The sequence below is a fragment of the Sciurus vulgaris genome, assembly GCF_902686455.1.
Source record: "Sciurus vulgaris genome assembly, chromosome: 6".
Taxonomy (NCBI): Eukaryota; Metazoa; Chordata; class Mammalia; order Rodentia; family Sciuridae; genus Sciurus; species Sciurus vulgaris.
The window spans coordinates 97,919,695-97,939,948 of NC_136466.1; the positions used below are offsets into that span (position 1 = coordinate 97,919,695).

A 20,254-nucleotide genomic window follows, 5' to 3' on the forward strand; every position below is an offset into this window, starting at 1 on the left:
AATGATATTGGCCATGGGCTTACCGTAGATGGACTTTAAAATGTTAAGGAATGTTCCCACTACCCCAACTTTTTCTAATGTTTTGAGCATGAAGGATGCTGTATTTTATCGAGTGCTTTTTCTGCATCTATTGAAATAATCATGTGATTCTTAACTTTAAGTCTGTTGATATGGTGAATGACATTTATTGATTTCTGGATGTTGAACCAACCTTGCATCCCTGGGATAAAACCCACTTGATCATGGGGCACTATCTTTTTATATTTTTGTATGCGATTTGCTAAAATTTTGTTGAGAATTTTTGCGTCGATGTTCATTAAGGATATTGGTCTTAAATTTTCTTTCCTCGATGTGTCTCTGTCTGGTTTAGGTATCAGGGTGATATTGGCTTCATAGAATGAGTTTGGGAGGGTTCCCTCCTCTTCTATTTCATGGAATACTTTGAGGAGTATTGGAATGAGCTCTTCTTTAAAGGTTTTGTAGAACTCGGCTGAGAACCCATCTGGTCCCGGACTTTTCTTTGTTGGTAGGCTTTTGATGACTTCTTCTATTTCATTGCTTGAAATTGATTTACTTAAGTTGTGTATATCCTCCTCATTCAGTTTAGGTAATTCATATGTCGCTAGAAACTTGTTGATGTCTTCGAGGTTTTCTGTTTTGTTGGAGTATAGATTTTCAAAATAGCTTGTAGTTATGTTTTGTATTACACTCGTGTCTGTTGTGATATTTCCTTCTTCATTCCGAATTTTAGTAATTTGAGTTTTCTCTTTCTCTTTGTTAGTGTGGCTAAGGGTTTATCAATTTTGTTTATTTTTTCAGAGAACCAACTCTTTATTTTGTTAATTTTTCCGATTGTTTCTTCTTTTTAATTTCGTTGATTTCGGCCCTGATTTTAACTACTTCCTGTCTTCTACTACTTTTGGTGTTGGTCTGCTCTTCTTTTTCTAGGGCTTTTAGCTGTAGTGTTAAGTTGTTTATTTGTTGATTTCTACTTCTTTTGTTGAATGCACCCCATGAAATAAATCTTCCTCTAAGTACTGCTTTCATAGTGTCCCAGAGATTTTGATGTGATGTATTTTTGTTTTCATTTACTTCTAAGAATTTTTTTATTTCCCTCCTGATGTCTTCTGTTATCCAGTCATCATATAATAGCGTATTATTTAATCTCCAGGTATTGGAGAAGTTTCTGTTTTTTATTCTGTCATGTCTAATTTCAATCCATTATGATCTGATAGAATACAAGGTAGTATCTCTGTCTTCTTGTATTTGCTAACAGTAGCTTTGTGGCATAAAATATGGTCTATTTTAGAGAAGGATCCACGTGCTGCTGAGAAGAAAGTGTATTCGTTCTTTGTTGGATGGTATATTCTATATAAGTCCGTTAAGTCTAAATTGTTGATCGTGTTGTTGAGATCTATGGTTTCTTTATTCAATTTTTGTTTGGAGGATCTATCCAGTGGTGAGAGAGGTGTGTTAAAATCGCCTAGTATTATTGTGTTGTGGTCTAATTGATTTCTGGAATTGAGAAGGATTTGTTTGACGTGCATGGATGAGCCAATGTTCGGGGCATAGGTATTTGTGATTGTTATGTCTTGCTGATTTATGCTTCCCTTAAGCAGTATGTAATGTCCTTCTTTATCCCTTCTGACTAGTTTTGGCTTTAAGTCCACATTATCTGAAATGAGGATGGATACTCCAGCTTTTTTGCTGTGTCCGTGTGCATGGTATATTTTTCCCATTCTTTCACCTTTAGTCTATGGGTATCTCTTTCTATGAGATGAGTCTCTTGCAGGCAGCATATTGTTGGATTTTTCTTTTTAATCCAATCTGCCAGTCTATGTCTTTTGATTGATGAGTTTAGGCCATTAACACTCAGGGTTATTATTGTGATATGATTTGTATTCCCACTCATTTGACTCATTTTTGTTTTTTGACATGATTTGGTTTCTCCTTTATTTGGCTATTCCTTTAGGCTAGTTCCTCCCGTTGCTGATTTGCATCATTGTTTTTCATCTCTTCCTCATGGAATATTTTGTTGAGAATGTTCTGTAATGCAGGCTTTCTTTTTGTAAATTCCATTAGCTTTTGTTTATCATGGAAGGATCTTATTTCATCGTCCAATCTGAAAATAAGTTTTGGTGGGTATAAGATTCTTGGTTGGCATCCGTTTTCTTTCAGGGCTTGGTAAATGTTGTTCCAGGTCCTTCTAGCTTTTAGGGTCTGTATTGAAAAATCTGCTGATATTCTTATTGGTTTCCCTCTGAATGTAATTTGATTCTTTTCTCTTGTGGCCTTTAAAATTCTGTCTTTATTTTGTATGTTAGGTATTTTCATTATAATGTGCCTTGGTGTGGGTCTGTTGTAATTTTGTATATTTGGAGTCCTATAAGCCTCTTGTACCTCGTTTTCCATTTCATTCTTCAGATTTGGGAAATTTTCTGATATTATTTCATTGAATAGATTGTTCATTCCTTTGGTTTGTTTCTCTAAGCCTTCCTCAGTCCCAATAATTCTTAAATTTGGCCTTTTCATGATATCCCATAATTCTTGTAGATTCTTTCATGATTTCTTACCATCTTCTCTGTTTGGTCAACTTTGTTTTCAAGATTAAATATTTTGTCTTCAATGTCTGAAGTTCTGTCTTCCAGGTGTTCTATCCTATTGGTTATGCTTTCTATGGAGTTTTTAACTTGGTTTATTGTTTCCTTCATTTCAATGATTTCTATTTGTTTGTTTTTCAGTATCTCTAACTCTTTATTGAAATGATCTCTTGCTTCCCATATTTCTCTTTTAACTGTTGATTGGTATGATCATTTAATGCCTGCATTTGCTTTCATCTCCTCCTTCAATGCCTGCATTTGCTCTTTTACTCTCCTCGTTTGCTTCCCTGATTGTTTTAATTATGTACATTCTGAACTCCCTTTCTGACATTTCTTCTGGTGTGCTGTCATTGGGTTTTATTGATATAGTATCTAGGTTTGTTTGGGACATTTTCTTCCCTTGTTTTCTCATATTGGTCAGATATCACTGGGACTCTGAGATATTGCAGATTTCCTCTACTGGCTTATAGTGTTCCTGTAGATTTCCAGTATATCACCTCCTAGCCTTCAGTAGCGTGAAGTCTTGGAGGAACTTGATAATGCAGTGCTTCCAAAGAAAGCTGCCCCTAGCCTGCTACTGGTTCCAGGGCTTGGAGCTGGCTCTATGCAGAAAGGCTCTCACTGGGTGGCCTGCTCCGAGAAGCTGGCCATGGAAGGAGCTTGCTGCCAGAGGGAGCAGGGCTGCTTGGGGAAGTCCCTGGCTGCCCTGCCCTGGTCCCTGAAGCCACCTACGGGCCTGGGCCCGCTGCTGGGTCCGGGGCTTGGAGCTGGCTTTGTGCGGAGAGACTCTCACTGGGCGGCCTGCTCCGAGAAGCTGGCCATGTGGAAGGAGCCCACCGCTGGAGGGAGCAGGGCTGCCTGGGGAAGACTCTAGCTGCCTTGCCCTGCTCTTAGAAGCTGCCCCTATCCGGGCCTGCCACCCGGGCTGAGCTTCACCCAGTCGGGGAGAATCACCCGTGGCTCTATGTTAGTCTGAGTCTCTCAATGTCTCCCCTTCTTGAATCCTGGGTTCTGGATTGACAGGAGATGCAGTCACCCTCTAGTCCACCATCTTGGATCACCCCATGGAAGGAGCCTGCCGACGGAGGGAGCAGGGCTGCTTGGAGAAGTCTCTGGCTGCCCTGCCTTGTTCCCAGAGGCTGCCTGCAGACCGGAGCTCACTGCTGGCTCTGGGATTTGGAGCTGGCTCTGTGCATAAAGGCTCTCACTGGGCGGCCGGCTCCAAGAAGCTGGCTGTGGAAGGAGCCCGCTGCCGGAGGGAGCAGGAATACCTGGAGAAGACTCTAGCTGCCTTGCTGATACCGCCGTTTACCGGTGATGAGTTCTGCTTCTTCTAATGTTAAATATTGAACACTAGAGAAGCACGCCAAGGCAAGCATTTTATGCAGGTTTTATTTAAAGGTAATAATACAGACTTTTCCCGGGAGGAATAAGGGGGCAATGGCTGATGTTCTAAAGTCCCAAAAAGTGAATGCACCCTACATATTTTATAGGTTAAAGTCTCTTTTGTTCTGCAGTTCTCTCCCCCCTTATCTCTCCCTTCCTGCCTTCATGAGTAGGCCTGGTTTTGCATTAAGTGAGAAGCCATGGACGGGGGGAGGGCCAAGGTGATTCAGGCAGGTAAGGGCCCAGGGGGCATTAATTAGCAGCTCCATGCTTGCAGTCCTTGATAAAGGCAGGTAAATTTGGTAATCAATGGGCTCTGGAGATCCCTGACATTCCATTCTTCCAGGAACAATCTCCAACTTCCAGAGGCAGATGGCTTCATGGCTTCATTTCCTTGATTTGACCCAATTCCCTACTTCTACACTAACTACCTGTCCTTAATTCTGGCTTCACTGCCCTGCTCTGAGAAGCCGCCCCTGTCCGGGCCTGCCACCCAGGCCGAGCTTCGCCTGGTGGGGGAGACTCATCCCGTGGCTCTATTTTAGTCCATGTCTCTCAGTGCCTCCCCTTCTTGAATCCTGGGTTCTGGAGCGACAGGAGATTCAGTCACCCTCTAGTCTGCCATCTTGGATTGCCCCTGTTGTACATTTTAATTTAACATTACCTTTAACTATACAAATAAACTTGATTGTTTTCTGTTTACTTCTATTCCTGGAAGTTTTCTATTATAGTCTTATGATCAATTTTCTAGAGATAGCTTGGAGCTTATTGGCTTACTTCCATTCAGTAATCATTAGGGCATTTAGATGCACTAAATAGAAATGTGACACATGACAGATTTTGATAAGTGTTCCATATAATTTTCCTTAAATACTTTCTGGTGATTGGTTACCAAATTAATGCATATTATATTGATATTATATATAAATGCATATATATTCTTTTGGGGGAGGGCACTATTAGGCATTAAACCCAGGGACACTCTATCACTGAATTAAATGATCAGCCCTTTTTATTATTATTATTAGTTTTAATTTTGAGACAGGGTCTCACTAAACTACCCAGGCTAACTTCAAATTTGCAATCCTCCTGCTTCAGCCCCCTAAGTCACTGGAATTACAGGTGAGCACCACTGTTCCTGGCACATATATATTCTTTAGAAATGCTATTATAGATTGGATGAATGATCTATGTCTTCAATTACAATATATATTTTCCTTTTTCCTAGAATGACTCTATCCAGTTTATTATATGAATTGACTATACTAATAACAGTTCAACTTAAACATACACATTGCCTTTACATTGCTTATCCAAGTTCAGAGATGGAACAGAGGAGAAGGTTGCAAAGTTTCTGAAAACACAGAATGGTGAGGAAGCTCAGTGGCCGTGTCCAATAGTTTCCTTACAAACTGCAATCCAGTCAATTTCTCCTTGTCTTTGTATTTACAATTATTTGAGGTTATGGAAATGCTTTCTTCATTTTAACATAGTAACTTTTCTTTCTCATATGCATGTCCTCATAATAATAATGCATTGTCATGAAAAGAAATAATTTTTTGCTGTTGCTTTCACTGGAGTATGTATCTAGAACTGCTCGAGTGGGAAGCAGCTAATTGCAAATCAATTGTCGTTTGTAATCTCCTACCCTTAAAATCTATTGCTTATTTATTCTTTTCCATTTCTTCTTGGTTGCCTATGGCACACTGTCCTAAGTAAGTACATATGGACACCATTATCATGCCTTAGTTTCAGTTACCCTGAGGGATCATTGCATTGGAATGTTTGGTTTCAGTTAGATCATACCAAACATAACTTTAAAATTTGGTAAATTAGCCCTGATTTTTCACATGATGTGAGGACACACAAATAAAATACATACTACACAATAAACCTTTCACAACAGAGTTAAAAGTATATGAGAGAAGAAAATACAATAGACATGTCCAATTTCAACATCAACAAACTTAAATGCTGTGTTATTTATGATAAAGAGGAAACATTTTATTTATGTTACAGTACTTTGTTCACTTTGCCTTCTCTATTCCTCAGTATAATTGTGAAAAAGATATTCTTACTATTCCTACTGAAACTGATGCTAAGAGTAGGTAACAATTTGTTTAAGGCTACCAAGATAAGAGAGGCTAGGAATCACACCCAGCTTTACCAACCTTCAGAGTTTAGACCTTAAGTGTTAAAGGTCTATCCAGTTCTAGAGGCATTGAAAATCTAAGAAAGAGACAAAAAATGAGAGAACATAGGATAGTTAGTAAACAATTACATACTGCTGTATAAAAAAGTTACATGGTCATAAATAGTCATTCTAGTTCATAATCCAGTATATTTTTTGAAGTTATACCTATTGGGGAAATAGAGCACATCTAAAAACACTTTTAAGAAATGGGAAATACAACTGGGTGTGGTGGCACACACCAGTAATCCCAGCAACTCAGGAGGCTGAGGCAGGAGGATCACAAGTCCAAGGTCAGACTCAGCAACTTAGCAAGGCCTTAAGTAACTTAGTGAGACCCTGTCTCAAAAAAAAAAAAATTAATAAAGGGCTGGGGATATAGTTCAGGGTTGAGTGTCCCTGGGTTCAATCCCTGATGTCAAAAATTAAAAAGAAAGAAAGAAAGAAGGAAAGGAAACTCAAGATACGTAACCAAAATATAAAAGTGAACAGCTGAAAGAGGCCAGTAATTAATTTTAAATGCTATTTAGTGAATTTACTCACCTATATCCATTGATTCCTTTTTACATTTGTTCTTTTTAGATATACATGACATTAGGGTGTATTTTGACATTATTCATAGATGGAGTATAACTCATTCTAATTAGGATTCCATTCTTGTGGTTGTACATGATGTGGCGTTTCACTGGCAGTTCATATATAAACATATGAAACTTTTTTTTTTTTTTTTACATTTGAGGGATTTTATTGTTACCATAAATGGTGTGGTGGATTTTTTCTTTTTTAATTTTTAGGGTTTTTTTTAAATTGTAAACAAATGGGATACATGTTGTTTTTCTGTTTGTACATGGCGTAAAGGCATACCATTTGTGTAATCATAGATTTACATAGGATAATGTTGTTTGATTCATTCTGTTATTTTTTCCCTTCCCCCCACCCCTCCCACCCCTCTTTTCCCTCTATACAGTCCTTCCTTCCTCCATTCTTGCCACCCTCCTTAACCCTAACCCTAAACCTAACACTAACCCCTCCCTCCCCCCATTATGTGTCCTCATCCACTTATTAGCAATATCATTCGACCTTTGGTTTTTTGAGATTAGCTTATCTCACTTACCATGATATTCTCCAATTTCATCCATTTGCCTGCAAATGCCATAATTTTATCATTCTTTATGGCTGAGTAATATTCCATTGTATATATATACCACAGTTTCTTTATCCATTCATCAATTGAAGGACATCTAGGTTGGTTCCACAATCTGGCTATTGTGAATTGAGCAGCTATGAACATTGATGTGGCTGTATCTCTGTAGTATGCTGATTTTAAGTCCTTTGGGTATAGGCCAAGGAGTGGGGATAGCTGGGTCAAATGGTGGTTCCATTCCAAGTTTTCTAAGGAATCTCCACACTGCTTTCCAGAGAGGCTGCACTAATTTGCAGCCCCACCAGCAATGTATGAGTGTACCTTTTTCCCCACATCCTCGCCAACACCTGTTGTTGCTTGTATTCTTGATAATCGCCATTCTAATTGGGGTGAGATGGAATCTTAGGGTGGTTTTGATTTGCATTTCTCTTATTACTAGAGATGTTGAACATTTTTCCATATGTTTGTTGATTGCTTGTAGATCTTCTTCTGTGAAGTGTCTATTCATTTCCTTAGTCCATTTGTCGATTGGATTATTTGCATTCTTGGTGTAGAGTTTTTTGAGTTCTTTATAGATTCTGGAGATCAGTGCTCTATCTGAAGTATGATTGGCAAAGATTTTCTCCCACTCTGTAGGCTCTTTCTTCACATTGCTGATAGTTTCCTTTGCTGAGAGAAAGATTTTAATTTGAATCTACCCCAGTTATTGATTCTTGCTTTTATTTCTTGTGCTATGGGAGTCCTGTTGAGGAAGTCTGGTCCTAAGCCGACATGTTGAAGATCTGGACCTACTTTTTCTTCTATAATTTGCAGGGTCTCTGGTCTGATTCCGAGGTCCTTAATCCATTCTGAGTTTAGTTTCATGCATGGTGAGAGATATGGGTTTAGTTTCATTCTGTTGCATATGGATTTCCAATTCTCCAAGCACCATATGAAACTTATGTCCGATTCGTCCTACTGTCTTTCCTATTCCCAACCCCTATCCTTTCTCTTCATTTCCATTTTTCTAATCCCCACTTGTTGTGTGTTAGCATCTGCATATCAGAAAGAATACTGTACCTTTCCTGTTTTGGGACTGGCTTATTTCGTTAGCATAACAGTCTCCAGATCCATCCATTTGTAACAGTGATCTACTTTATACTTTGAATATTGCCCTAGCTGCTCTGTCACTGCAACTTATTTTTAAAATGGACATGTTTTGGGTAGATCCAAGATGGCAGACTAGAGGAAGACTGTCTTCCTTGTTGCTCTATAGCTCAGGATTCAAGCAGAGGAAATACTGTTTCTTTGTGAGGCAGTCATTGCTGCCCACAGATTCCTTGCTGTTTACCCACCTCAATCACCTGCCATCTGCTAGCATATCGCCTGCTTTTTAAGTGTGGATTGCTCACTGACTGCCACCTATCAGCCACCATTTGCCAGTTTGCCTGCCTCTTGCCTGCCCATCACTGGCCTTTCACCTACCCATTGCCCACTACCCAACGTCCACCTGCCGATCGTCCACTGTTAGCCTGCACACTGCCTGCAAACTGCCAATGAATTGCCTGCTACCCGCTGTTGCCTGGAAGGCCATTATCACAGTACCTGCAGGTTTGGTTACATGTGGCTGCCACCATTTTGGGACAACTCCAAGGACCTGCAGGTTTGCCTCCATAGCTGCCGCCATCTTGGGGCATAGCCACCTCAGTCTGGGAACTCAGGCCTGGTTCTGGAGATATACTGAGGTACCTGCAAGTCTGGTTGTACCTGAGGTCTTTCTGCTCAGTGTGGGTAGTGGCTGCCATCTGGCTGACTCTTTACAGGATTTCTCCTTTGCATCCTTGCCAGTCTTTCAGCAAGTTGAAAGGACATTGAAAACTTGGGACTGCAGCAAGACAGAGTCTGGGGAAGCTGAAACCCAGGTCCATCAAATAGAAGCTGGGTTTGTGTGGGCCAGTCTGCTTCTGGCAAGCCTGGTGGAAAGCTGGAGACTAAGGGCAGTTCCCCACTGAGAGCACAGGTTGAAGAAACTGAAGAAAACTGGGTTCACTCCAGCTCAGTGAGTCCTGAAGTGTGCAGGGACAGAAGGGGCCTACAACAGGTGAGAAGACTGTAAGAGGGTGTGAGGGCATCTTGCTATCAACTCACCCACCCAACCAGTCCAGCACCCACTGGACTCGAGCTAACATCAAACTTCAGACAATCCCATCTATCAGTAGAGAAAGGAAGCTGAGAAAATTTTTAAAAGCCAATGGAAGCAATCATTCAATTTTCCATTGAGACTTTCCTCCCTTTTTTTTTTTTCTTTTTTCATGCTCTGTCTCACACCCCTACCACCTTTGAATCCAAATATTTTTTTCTTGCATCAATTTATTGAGGAAGGGGATGCCGAAATAGTATATGACAGTTCTGTTGTGTATTCCTATATTTTTACTTTAAAAAAATTTGTACATATTTTTTTCTCACACCTACTTGTCTCCCTAGATTCTTTTTCTCACTTCTCTCATACTAACAGTTACCTCTATTAATTCCTCCCTTGCTTGTACTATAAATTTTTACCTCTAACTTCTCTCTCTCCCCTTCATAAACATCACATCTTACTCTACTTCTGTCCCTTCATTGTCCATCATTTGAAATGGTAAACACTTTTAGCAAACATTATTTATACTGTAGGCAATAATTGAACACTTCATTTCTGTCTATTGTGACAAAACTGTAAATGACTTAATAAGAGCCATTTGATTTAAGGTTAGGTATATTGTTTGCATTGGTGCTGTTAATATTGGTCTCCCCCTTAAAAATGAGGTATTGGAACACTTCAGGGACACTAAAAGACTGCAGGGTAGAATCCATAGTGCTAGATGAGAAGACACACAAACAACATGAAAAACAAGGGAACAAAGTGCCTCAAACAAACCAAGATGTTCCAACAATAGAATCTATAGACAACACATAAGAAGAAATGTCAGAGATGGAGTTTAGAAAATACATAGTTAGATCAATCTTTAAAATAAAGGATGGTATTGGAGAGAATATAAAAGAAGTGAAAGATCACTTCAGTAAGAGGTAGAGATTATAAAAAGGAATCAAACAGAAATCCTTGAAGTGAAGGAAACAATAAACTGAATTAAAAATTGTGGCAGGCAGAACCCGGGGCCCAGGGTTACGCCATGTGCATCCAAAGATGGCGACTGGCAGAGAGCAAACGGCATTCTGAATATGCATGGAGAAAGGCAGAACGTGTTTACAATTGGCTGTATTATAATCAGTTCAGCTGCTTAGCACGTGGATAGATATACTTTGTATGTATGCTTGAGCGAGTGACTGCTTGACCTGTAACAGGATTGGATGGACATATCTGGTTATAATTGCTTATGCATGAGACTGCTTATATATTGAGGGTGTTATTGGAATAAAGGGGAAGCTGCTTCATGAACTTCTAAAGAGTACGTGTCTTCTGTCCCGCTCGTCGGGCCAAAAGCACGAGAAGCGGTTTTCCGCAAGTGGCTTTCCATAAGTGGAGCCACTTGGAGCCGCCGGGCTTTCGTAAGAGCAGCGCGAGCCACTTGAAGCAGCCCATCGGCAAGCAGCAGCAGCTTTCCGCAAAAAATTCAATGGAAAGTATCACCAACAGACTAGATCACTTGGAAGACAGAACCTCAAACAATGAAAACAAAATATATACTCTTGAAAATAAAGTTGACTGCACAGAGAAGATGATAAGAAAACATGAATGAAATTCCAAGAAATATGGGATAATATGAAAAGACCAAATTTAAGATTTATTGGAATAGATGAAGGCAGGGAGATACAAACCAAAGGAATGTACAATCTTTTCAATGACATAATATCAGAAAACTTCCCAAACCTAAAGAATGAAATGGAAAATCAACTACAAGAGGCTTATAGGACCCCAATTTACAAAATTACAGCAGATCCACACCAAGACACATTATAATGAGAATGACTAACATACACAATAAGGATAAAAATTTTAAAGGCTATAAGAGAAAAAAAAGTACATATGGGGGAAACCAATTCAGATCTCAGCTGATCTGAACCTAGCTCAACCTAGAACCTCAATGCCAGGAGGTCCTAGAATAACATATATCAAGCTCTGAAACAAAATGGATGTCAACTTAGAATTTTATATCCAGCAAAATTATGCTTCAGATTTGAAGATGAAACAAAAAGCTTCCATGATAAACAAAAGTTAAAAGAATTCACAACTAGAAAGCCTTCACTAGAGAACATTCTCAGTAAAATATTCCAAGAGAAAGAAATGAAAAAAAAAATGAAAACCAGCAAAGGGAGGACTTACACTAAAAGGAAAGGTCAATTAAAGGAGAAACTAAGTCAAGTTAAAAACCAAAAATAAAAAAAAAAAATAACTGGGAATACAAATCATATCTCAATTATAACCCTGAATGCTGATGGCCTAAACTCATCAATCAAAAGACATAGACTGGCAGACTGAATTTTAAAAAAAGAAAGACCCAACAATATATTGTTTTCAAGAGACTCACCTAGGAAAAGACATCCACAGACTAAATGTGAAAGGTTGGGCAAAAACATATCACTCAAATGGACTGTGTAAACAAGCAGGGTTTCCATCCTTATATCAGATAAAGTGGACTTCAAACCAAACTTAGTCAAAAGGGATAAAGAAGGACATTTCATCCTGCTTAAGGGAATCATATGCCAATAAGACTTAGCAATCATACATATATATGCCCCAAACAGTGAGCATCTATGTACATCAAACAAACACTTCCCAATTTTGAGAATCACATAGACCACAAAACAATACTACTGGGTGACTTTAATACACCTCTCTCACCATTGGATAGCTCTTCCAAACAAAAACAAAGAAACTGTAGAATTAAATGATACAATCAATGATTTAGATTTAATGGACATATGTAGAATATTTCATCCGTCATCGAGTGAATACATTTTCTTCTTGGAAGCACATGGATCCTTCTCTAAAATAGACCATATGTCATGCCACAAAGCAACTCTCAGCAAACACAAAAAAATAGAAATACTCCCTTGCATTCTATCACATCATAATGGAATGAAGCTAGAAATCAACCAAAAAGTAAAAAATAGAAACTACTCCAACATCTGGAGACTAAATATGCTAATGAATGATGATGGATAACAGAAGACATTAGGGAGGAGATAAAAAATTCTTAGAAGTAAATAAGAACACTATTACAACATATTAAAATCTCTGGGATGCTATGAAGGCAATGCTAAGAGGAAATTTCATTGCATTGAGCTAATATATTAAAAGAATAAAATGTCAACAAGTAGATGACCTAATATTACACCTAAAAGCCCTAGAAAAAGAAGAAAAATCAACACCAAAAGCAGCAGAATATAGGAAATAATTAAAATCAAAGCCAAAATCAATGATATTAAAACAAAAGAAAAAATTCAACATATTGACAAAATAGAAAGTTGATTCTTTGAAAAAATAAAATCAATAAACTCTCAGCCACACTAACAGAGAGAGAGAAAACTCAAATTACTAAAATTTGTGATGAAAAAGGAAATAGTACGATGGATACTACTGAAATACAGAAGAAAATTAGAAACTATTTTGAAAACTTATATTCAAATGAAATAGAAAAACTTGAAAACATTGACAAATTTCTAGACATATGATCTACCCAAACTGAGAGAGGAGGACATACACAATTTAAGCAGATCAATTTAAAGCAATGAAATAGAAGACACCATCAAATGCCTACCAACCAAGAAAAGCCCAAGACCAGATGGATTCTCAGTCAAGTTCTTCCAAGAAGAAATAATACCAATTCTCCTCAAATTATTTTGTGATATAGAAAAGGAGGGAACCCTTCCAAACTCATTCTATGAGACTAATATCACCATTATACCAAAAGCAGACAAAGATACATCAAGGAAAGAAAACTTCAGACCAATACCCCTCATGAACATAGACACAAAAATTCTCAATAAAATTATGGCAAGTCACATATAAAAATATATTAAAAGATAGTGCACCATGATCAAGTGGGGTTCATCCCTGGAATGCAAGTTTGGTTCAACATATTAAAATGAATAAATGAATACATCACACCAATAAACTTAAAGACAAGAATCATATGATTATCTCAATAGATGCAGAGAAAGCATTTGACAAAATATAGCACCCCTTCACGTTCAAAGCACTAGAAAAACTAGGGATAGTAGGAACATACCTAAACATTGTAAAAGCTATCTATGCTAAGCCCATGGCTGACATCATTCTAAATGGAGAAAAATTGAAAGCGTTCCCCCTAAAAACTGGAACAAGACAGGGATGCCCTCTTTCATCACTTCTATTCAACACTGTCCTTGAAACACTAGCCAGAGCAATCAGACAGATGAAAGAAATTAAAGGGATACGGATAGGAAAAGAAGAACTCAAACTATCACTATTTGTGGATGACGTGATTCTATATTTAGAAGATCCAAAAATTCCACCAGAAAACTTCTAGAACTCATAAACTCAGCAAAGTAGCAGGATATAAAATCAATACCCATAAATCAAATGCATAAGTGATGAATCTACTGCAAGAAAAGTTAGGAAAATTATCCCATTCATAGCCTCGACAAAAATAAAATACTTGGGAATCAACCTAACAAAAGAGGTGAAAGACCTCTACAGTGAAAACTACAGAACACTAAAGAAAGAAATTGAAGAAGACCTTAGAAGACAGAAAGATCTTCCATGTTCTTGGATAGGTACAATTAATATTGTCAAATGGGCCATACTATCAAAAGTGTTACACAAATTTAATGCAATTCCTATTAAAATCCCAATGACATTCTTCATGAAACTACAAAACACAATCATGAAATTCATTTGGAAAAATAAGAGACCCAAAATAGCTGAAGTACTCCTTAGCAGGAAGAGTAAAGCAGAAGGCATCACATTACCAGACCTTAAAACTCTACTATGAGCAATAGTAACAAAAACAGCATGGTAGTGGCACCAAAATCGACATGTAGACCAATGTTTCAAAATAGAAGACACAGAGACAAAGCCTCATAAATACAGTTTATCTCATACTAGACAAAGGTGCCAAAAATATACATTGGAGAAAAGACAACCTATTCAATAAATGGTGCTGGGAACACTGGTAATCTATATGTAACAAAATGAAATTAAACCTCTATCTCTCTCCCTGCACAAAAATCAACTCAAAGTGGATCAAAGACTTAGGCACTAAAACACAGACCCTGCACCTAATAGAAGAAAAAATAGGCCCAAATCTTCATCATGTCAACCTAGGACATGACTTCCTTAACAGGACTCGTAAAGTGCCAAGAAGTAAAATTAAGAATCAATAAATGGGATGGATTCAAACTACAAAGTTTCCGCTCAGCAAAGAAAACAATCAATAATTTGAAGAGAGAGCCTACAGAATGGGAAAAAAATCTTTACCACATACACCTCAGATAGAGCACTAACTCCAAGATATAGAAAGAACTCAAAAAACTTAACACCAAAAAAACAAATAATCTAATCTACAAATGGGATTACCAGTTTCCCCAGCACCATTTGTTGAAGAGGATATCTTTGTTTTTTTACTTTTTTTTTTTATTATCTTTTTTTTTGATAGTGATAAATTTGGTAAAAAATTTTTCATACATATATATAGGGTAATAATGTCTGTCTCAATATACTGTTCTTCCCATCCCCATCTGCCCTATCCCTCCCCTCATTCCCCTCTGTACAATCCAAAGTTCCTTCATTCTTTCCTAACCACCCTCCAAGATGGATCAGCATCTGCTCTCAGAGAAAATATTCAGCCTTTGGTTTTGGGGGGTTTGCTTATTTAACTTAGCATGATATTCTCCAGTTCCATCCATTCACCTGCAAATACCATAATTTCATTCTTTTTTAAGGCTGAGTAACATTCCATCGTGTATTTGTACCACATTTTTTTTTTATCCATTAATCTGTTGAAGGGCATCTTGGTTGGTCTCAACCAAGATAGTTTTATTATCTTGAATTGAGTTGCTATAAACATTGATGTGGCTGCATCATCGTAATATACTGGTTTTTAGTCCTTTGGGTGAAGAGGCTATTTTTTCTACGATGTATGTTTATGGTGCCTTTATCTAATATAAGATAATTATATTTGTGTGGGTTTGTCTCTGTGTCTTCTATTCTGTTCCATTGGTCTTCATGTCTGTTTTGGTGCCAATACCATGTTCTTTTATTATGATAGCTCTGTTGTATAAATTATGATCTGATATGGTGATGCCTCATGCTTCCCTTTTCCTCACTAAGGATTGCTTTGACTATCCTGGGCATCTTATTTTTTCAAATGAATTTTCTATTTCTATAAAGAACTTCTTTAAAATTTTAATGGAAATTGAATTAAATCTGTGTAGTGTTTGTTTAGAATAAAAATAAAATTTTTTTAAAAAGATAACAATGCCAGCTATTAGCTAGCAGATGTAATGTTTAGTATTTTCACAGGGAGCCAGGGGGCTATTGGCCTTTATAACAATTTGTCCTAGAGTCTGCCATATAATCTGATTGACACATTGTTGTAATGTACAGTTCTTATATTTAACATAATGTGTTTTGTGGTGCATTATATTGTACTTGAATAGGTTCAGACAATAAAACAAAGGGATATAATAAAAAAAATCTGTGTAGTGTTTTTGGTAGCATAGTCATTTTGACAATATTAATTCTGCCTATCCAAGAACATGGAGTAAAAGCTATATACATTAAATTCAAGGCAAATATTATTCTAAACAGAGAAAAATTGAAAGCATTCCCTCTAAAAGCTGGAACAAGACAGGGATGCTCTCTTTCACCATTTCTATTCAACATAGTCCTTGAAACTCTAGCCAGAGCAATTAGGCAAACAAAAGAAATTAAAGGGATATTAAGATGAAAAAAGGAACTCAAACTATCCCCATGGTAAAAACATGTTTTTATATTTAGAAGACCCAAAAAAACAGAAGAAAACTTCTAGAAATCATAAATTCAGCAAAAAAATAGGATATAAAATTAATACCCATAAATCAATTTTATTCCTCTACATCAATGATGAAACAGCTGAAAAAGAAATTAGGAAAACTGTTCCATTCACAATAGCCTCAGAAAATAAAACAAAATACTTAGAAATCAATCTAACAAAAGATTGATGAAACTACAGAACACTACATAAAGAAATTAAAGACAACCTTAGAACATTGATTCTTAATCTCTATCTTCCCTAGGGCATTTTCTTTTTCTTAGTCTCACGTTTCCAAATATCACCAAACACTTAAACTTAAGAGTCGATCTTTTTTAATTCTTTTGAGTTCATCCATTCAACTCTATGACTATGCAGATAAATCCTGTTTTTGACTCCATATGACCATATTCAGAAAAGAACAAGAGTTCTTTCTTAAATGAGATATTAAAGTTGCTACCCCTTTCTATCTTTCTTAGTTTTTTATCTTTCCCTTTCTCTTTCAGTATAAGTTAACATTTAATGAACTCTCTCTCATTGAAATTTGTTCTTCTATACTCCAGAGAAGGTTATCTGGTGAGAATCTAGGTTCAATACAGGAGTCCATAACCTAATACCTTCAGATATCATCTGGCAATTGCAAAGTCCATTTTCCCTAATTCTATCCAGCCAGTTTCTTAACTTCACCGGGAAAGCCTTTCCTTGACCAATGTTCAGGTTGCCTTCTAAATTACTAGGAGGCCTTCAGGTTCTCTGACATCTATCTCCCTCTATGTCCTTAAGCTTAGTTGCCGGTGCACTCTTGTATTATTTACTTAGTTACATTTTAAGTCAAAAGAAAGTTCTATTTTACTCCTATTCAGAACCTGGCACTACCTTAAAGACAGCTGCACACCTGAATTGTAGCTAATGAGAACTAAAGAAGTCTTTGAAGGGAATTTCTTAGTTTGGACATCAGTTTAGTTAATTTTATATACGTTTAATCATTGGAGGGAAAAGAATAGAGATATTTTGAAGCATAGTCCCATTTTTACAAAATATATTATTTTATAATTTTCTAGGTAGGTGAAGTTACTTGCATAAAAATGTAGAATTAAAAATTAGAAACCAAGTATTCTGCTTCTCATTTGTATTTAAGAAAATATTCCACTTTGATAGATCTGTGGAATAAGTTTTTTTTTCAAGCATACCAAACTTGAAGTAGTGACATGATTAAAAAAGTTATTATACTTTAGATTGTAAAATTTGCAGCAAAAATAATGGGAAAGAAAACATTTATAGGTATTAGTATCAGGCATTAGTGCTTTAAATATATATATCTATTTAAAACTACTATTCTGAGAAAGATGATTAAAGTAAGACACAATCAAGTGAAAAGATAGTAAGACTTATTTTTGAAGTGAAAAAAAGTCCCATGGTCCAACTAGGGAGTGCTGACTTGGAAAAATTGGTAGTTTGACACTGTGGAAGAAATAAAATTGTCATGAACAAAGGTGAGGAGGGATTGTATTTGTCAAGAAAAGACTCCTTCTGGATGAACTGTCTGAGGGCTGTGGCATGTCACATCTTGTCTTGGAGAGTTAATGACTGGTAATGTTGGAAGAATAGGTCTTTTGTCAGATCATTATAGCAGTCCTAGTTACAACTGCCTCAAGATGTAATGACTGGTTCAGATAAGGGACCAAAATATTTCAGGTGAAACACGACTCAATTCAACCACTTCTTCCTGATTGGGAGATGGAGCAAAGGAAGTTTTACCCAGAAGACACTGAGTGTGAGCCCTGGGGCAAGAACATAGCGACTTTTGGTCCCCAGGAAATGAGAGCTGAAGAATTTGCTTGGCCTCTGATTCTGTGCAAGTAGTTGAATACCTTTGCCCAGTCTAACTCTATTCTGAACAGTTAAATTTGGAATTTACTCTTCATATTTAAGAATTCTGGAAGAGTAAGAAGAAAAAATTAGACTGGAAAATTGAATGGGGTGGGTGAACACTGTCACTGCTTCTGAGTTAAATAAAATCTTATATTTCTACTTAGAAGAAAGAAAAAGATCTTATATAGTTAAGGTACCTCAAGACTATTAAGGAAGCAATAAAAAACTGTCCCTTATCAAGAATGCCAGAGGTCAAATGTAAGAACCCCGGTGCTTCAAAGGAGCATTATTTTCTCTCACCTATTGTTTTCTCATCCACCTATTTTCTGGGGTGGGGGTTGCATTTGGGTGGTAATGGGGATTGAACACAGGGCCTCACACATGCTAAGCACTAAGTTACCCTTCAGCCCTTTTCATTTTTATTTTGAGACAGGGTATTGCTAAGGTTGACCTTGAACTTATAACCTTCCTGCCTCAGCTACTAGAGCAGTGTGTACCACCACACCTGACTCATCCATTTTTAACATGGATAGGAAAAGAATGTTAAGATACTGCTTATTCATTTTCTTACCAACATTCTAAATACTTCACACTTATATAAAACCATCTTTAAACCTGTCTTTATGGTTCCACCAATAGTGTGTTTCAGAGCTAGTGATCCGTTAAAAAATACAGATCTACTAGTAAATTATTTCAGAAAGTCATAGCTATAAAAGGGTAGAGGTCATTTAAACATATAAAATACATCAGTGCAGAGCATTAGTGAGGGACATCAACAAGGGGCATTATCACTGAGTAACCAGTTATGAGCCTTAAAATTTAGGTTCCATTTCTGGTAATACAAACACCTACTGTTGAGAAAACTATTCCACAGACTACAATAATAAAATAGGATAAAATATCCAAAACAACTACTTGAATATTACTGAAAGTAATAAAATACAGAAGAGACACAAAAAAATTCATTGATAAAATTAATGACAGTGTTTCCTGCTCTTTTGGTTTTGTTGTTTATTGTTGTTTGCCAATTGGTGCTATGCTAGATAACTGAAAACTGGACCAAAACCTATAGACTTATTAGCTTAAAGAACTAGTATTCAATTAGCCAAAAAAGTGTGAGTAGACACAGAGGAATAAAAAGGTAAAAGGGAAAAAAGAAGGCAAATAATAAAGTGATAGTTAAAATAGAACCAGACTAATAGTTACATTAAGTATAAACTGATTAAACACTCCAGCTGAAAGGCAATTTTGTTCTGAATAAGAAATCAAGACTTAACTATGTGCTGTCAAAAGGAAATTCACTTTAAATATAAAGACAGAATTAGCTGGACATGGTGGCCCACACCTGAAATCCCAGTGGCTTAGGATGTTGAGGTAGGAGGGTCCCAAGTTCAAGACCAGCTTCAACAACTTAGTGAGGCTCTGGACAATTTAGTGAGACTCTGTCTTAAAATTAAAAAAAATAAAAAGGCTGGGGATTAGCTCAATAGTAAAGCACTTCTGGCTTTAATCCCCAGTACCTCCCCCCAAAAAAAATCCCAAATAAATAAATAAACAAAATTCATGGCATAAGGAGATGCTTATAAGACAATTGGGATACTGATTATAAATATATTAACAAGTGCATATTTTTAAAAGGTGGTCAATGTGTCCAAATACTAATAGTAATTTTATTTTATAAAATTTGGAACTTTTTTCCTGGTGTTGAGGCTCGAACCTAAGGTTTTGGGCACGTTAAGCAAGTATTCTACCATTAGATTATACTTCCAGCCCTCAAATTTGAGACTTCTACTTTTGAAATATTCATTCTACATGATATGCTCAATAAAAAAGATGATATGCTGAGTCATAAAACAAGTTCTTATAATTTTTAAGACTAAGAAATTGCATATTGCAAAATATGTTCTCTGGTCATAATGAAATTAAGTTATAAATTATAAATCAATAAGAAGTTATTTTCAAAAATTCAAGTTTTGAATTAACATTTCACTTTAACTTAGTGGGCCAAAAGAGAAATCATAATTAAGAGAAAGAAAAGGAGAGAAAAAGCAAAATAAAGATATCACAATGGAAGTTAGAAAATGTTTTT

The 20,254-nt window shown here is 36.8% G+C and overlaps 1 protein-coding gene across 11 annotated transcripts in view; it reads right to left on the reverse strand.

Moving 5' to 3' along the window:
• The window catches only part of LOC306663837 (uncharacterized protein), a 175,511-nt gene that overhangs the window by 127,362 nt on the left and 27,895 nt on the right, over positions 1 to 20,254 (reverse strand). The window contains exon 3 of one of the 11 annotated variants that reach the window (XR_013764542.1): positions 6,158 to 6,215. The exons of the other annotated variants lie outside the window; for them this stretch is intronic. The gene's annotated coding sequence lies outside the window, so the exon portion shown is untranslated. The remainder of the gene's footprint in view (positions 1 to 6,157; positions 6,216 to 20,254) is intronic. 11 annotated transcript variants of the gene reach the window in all.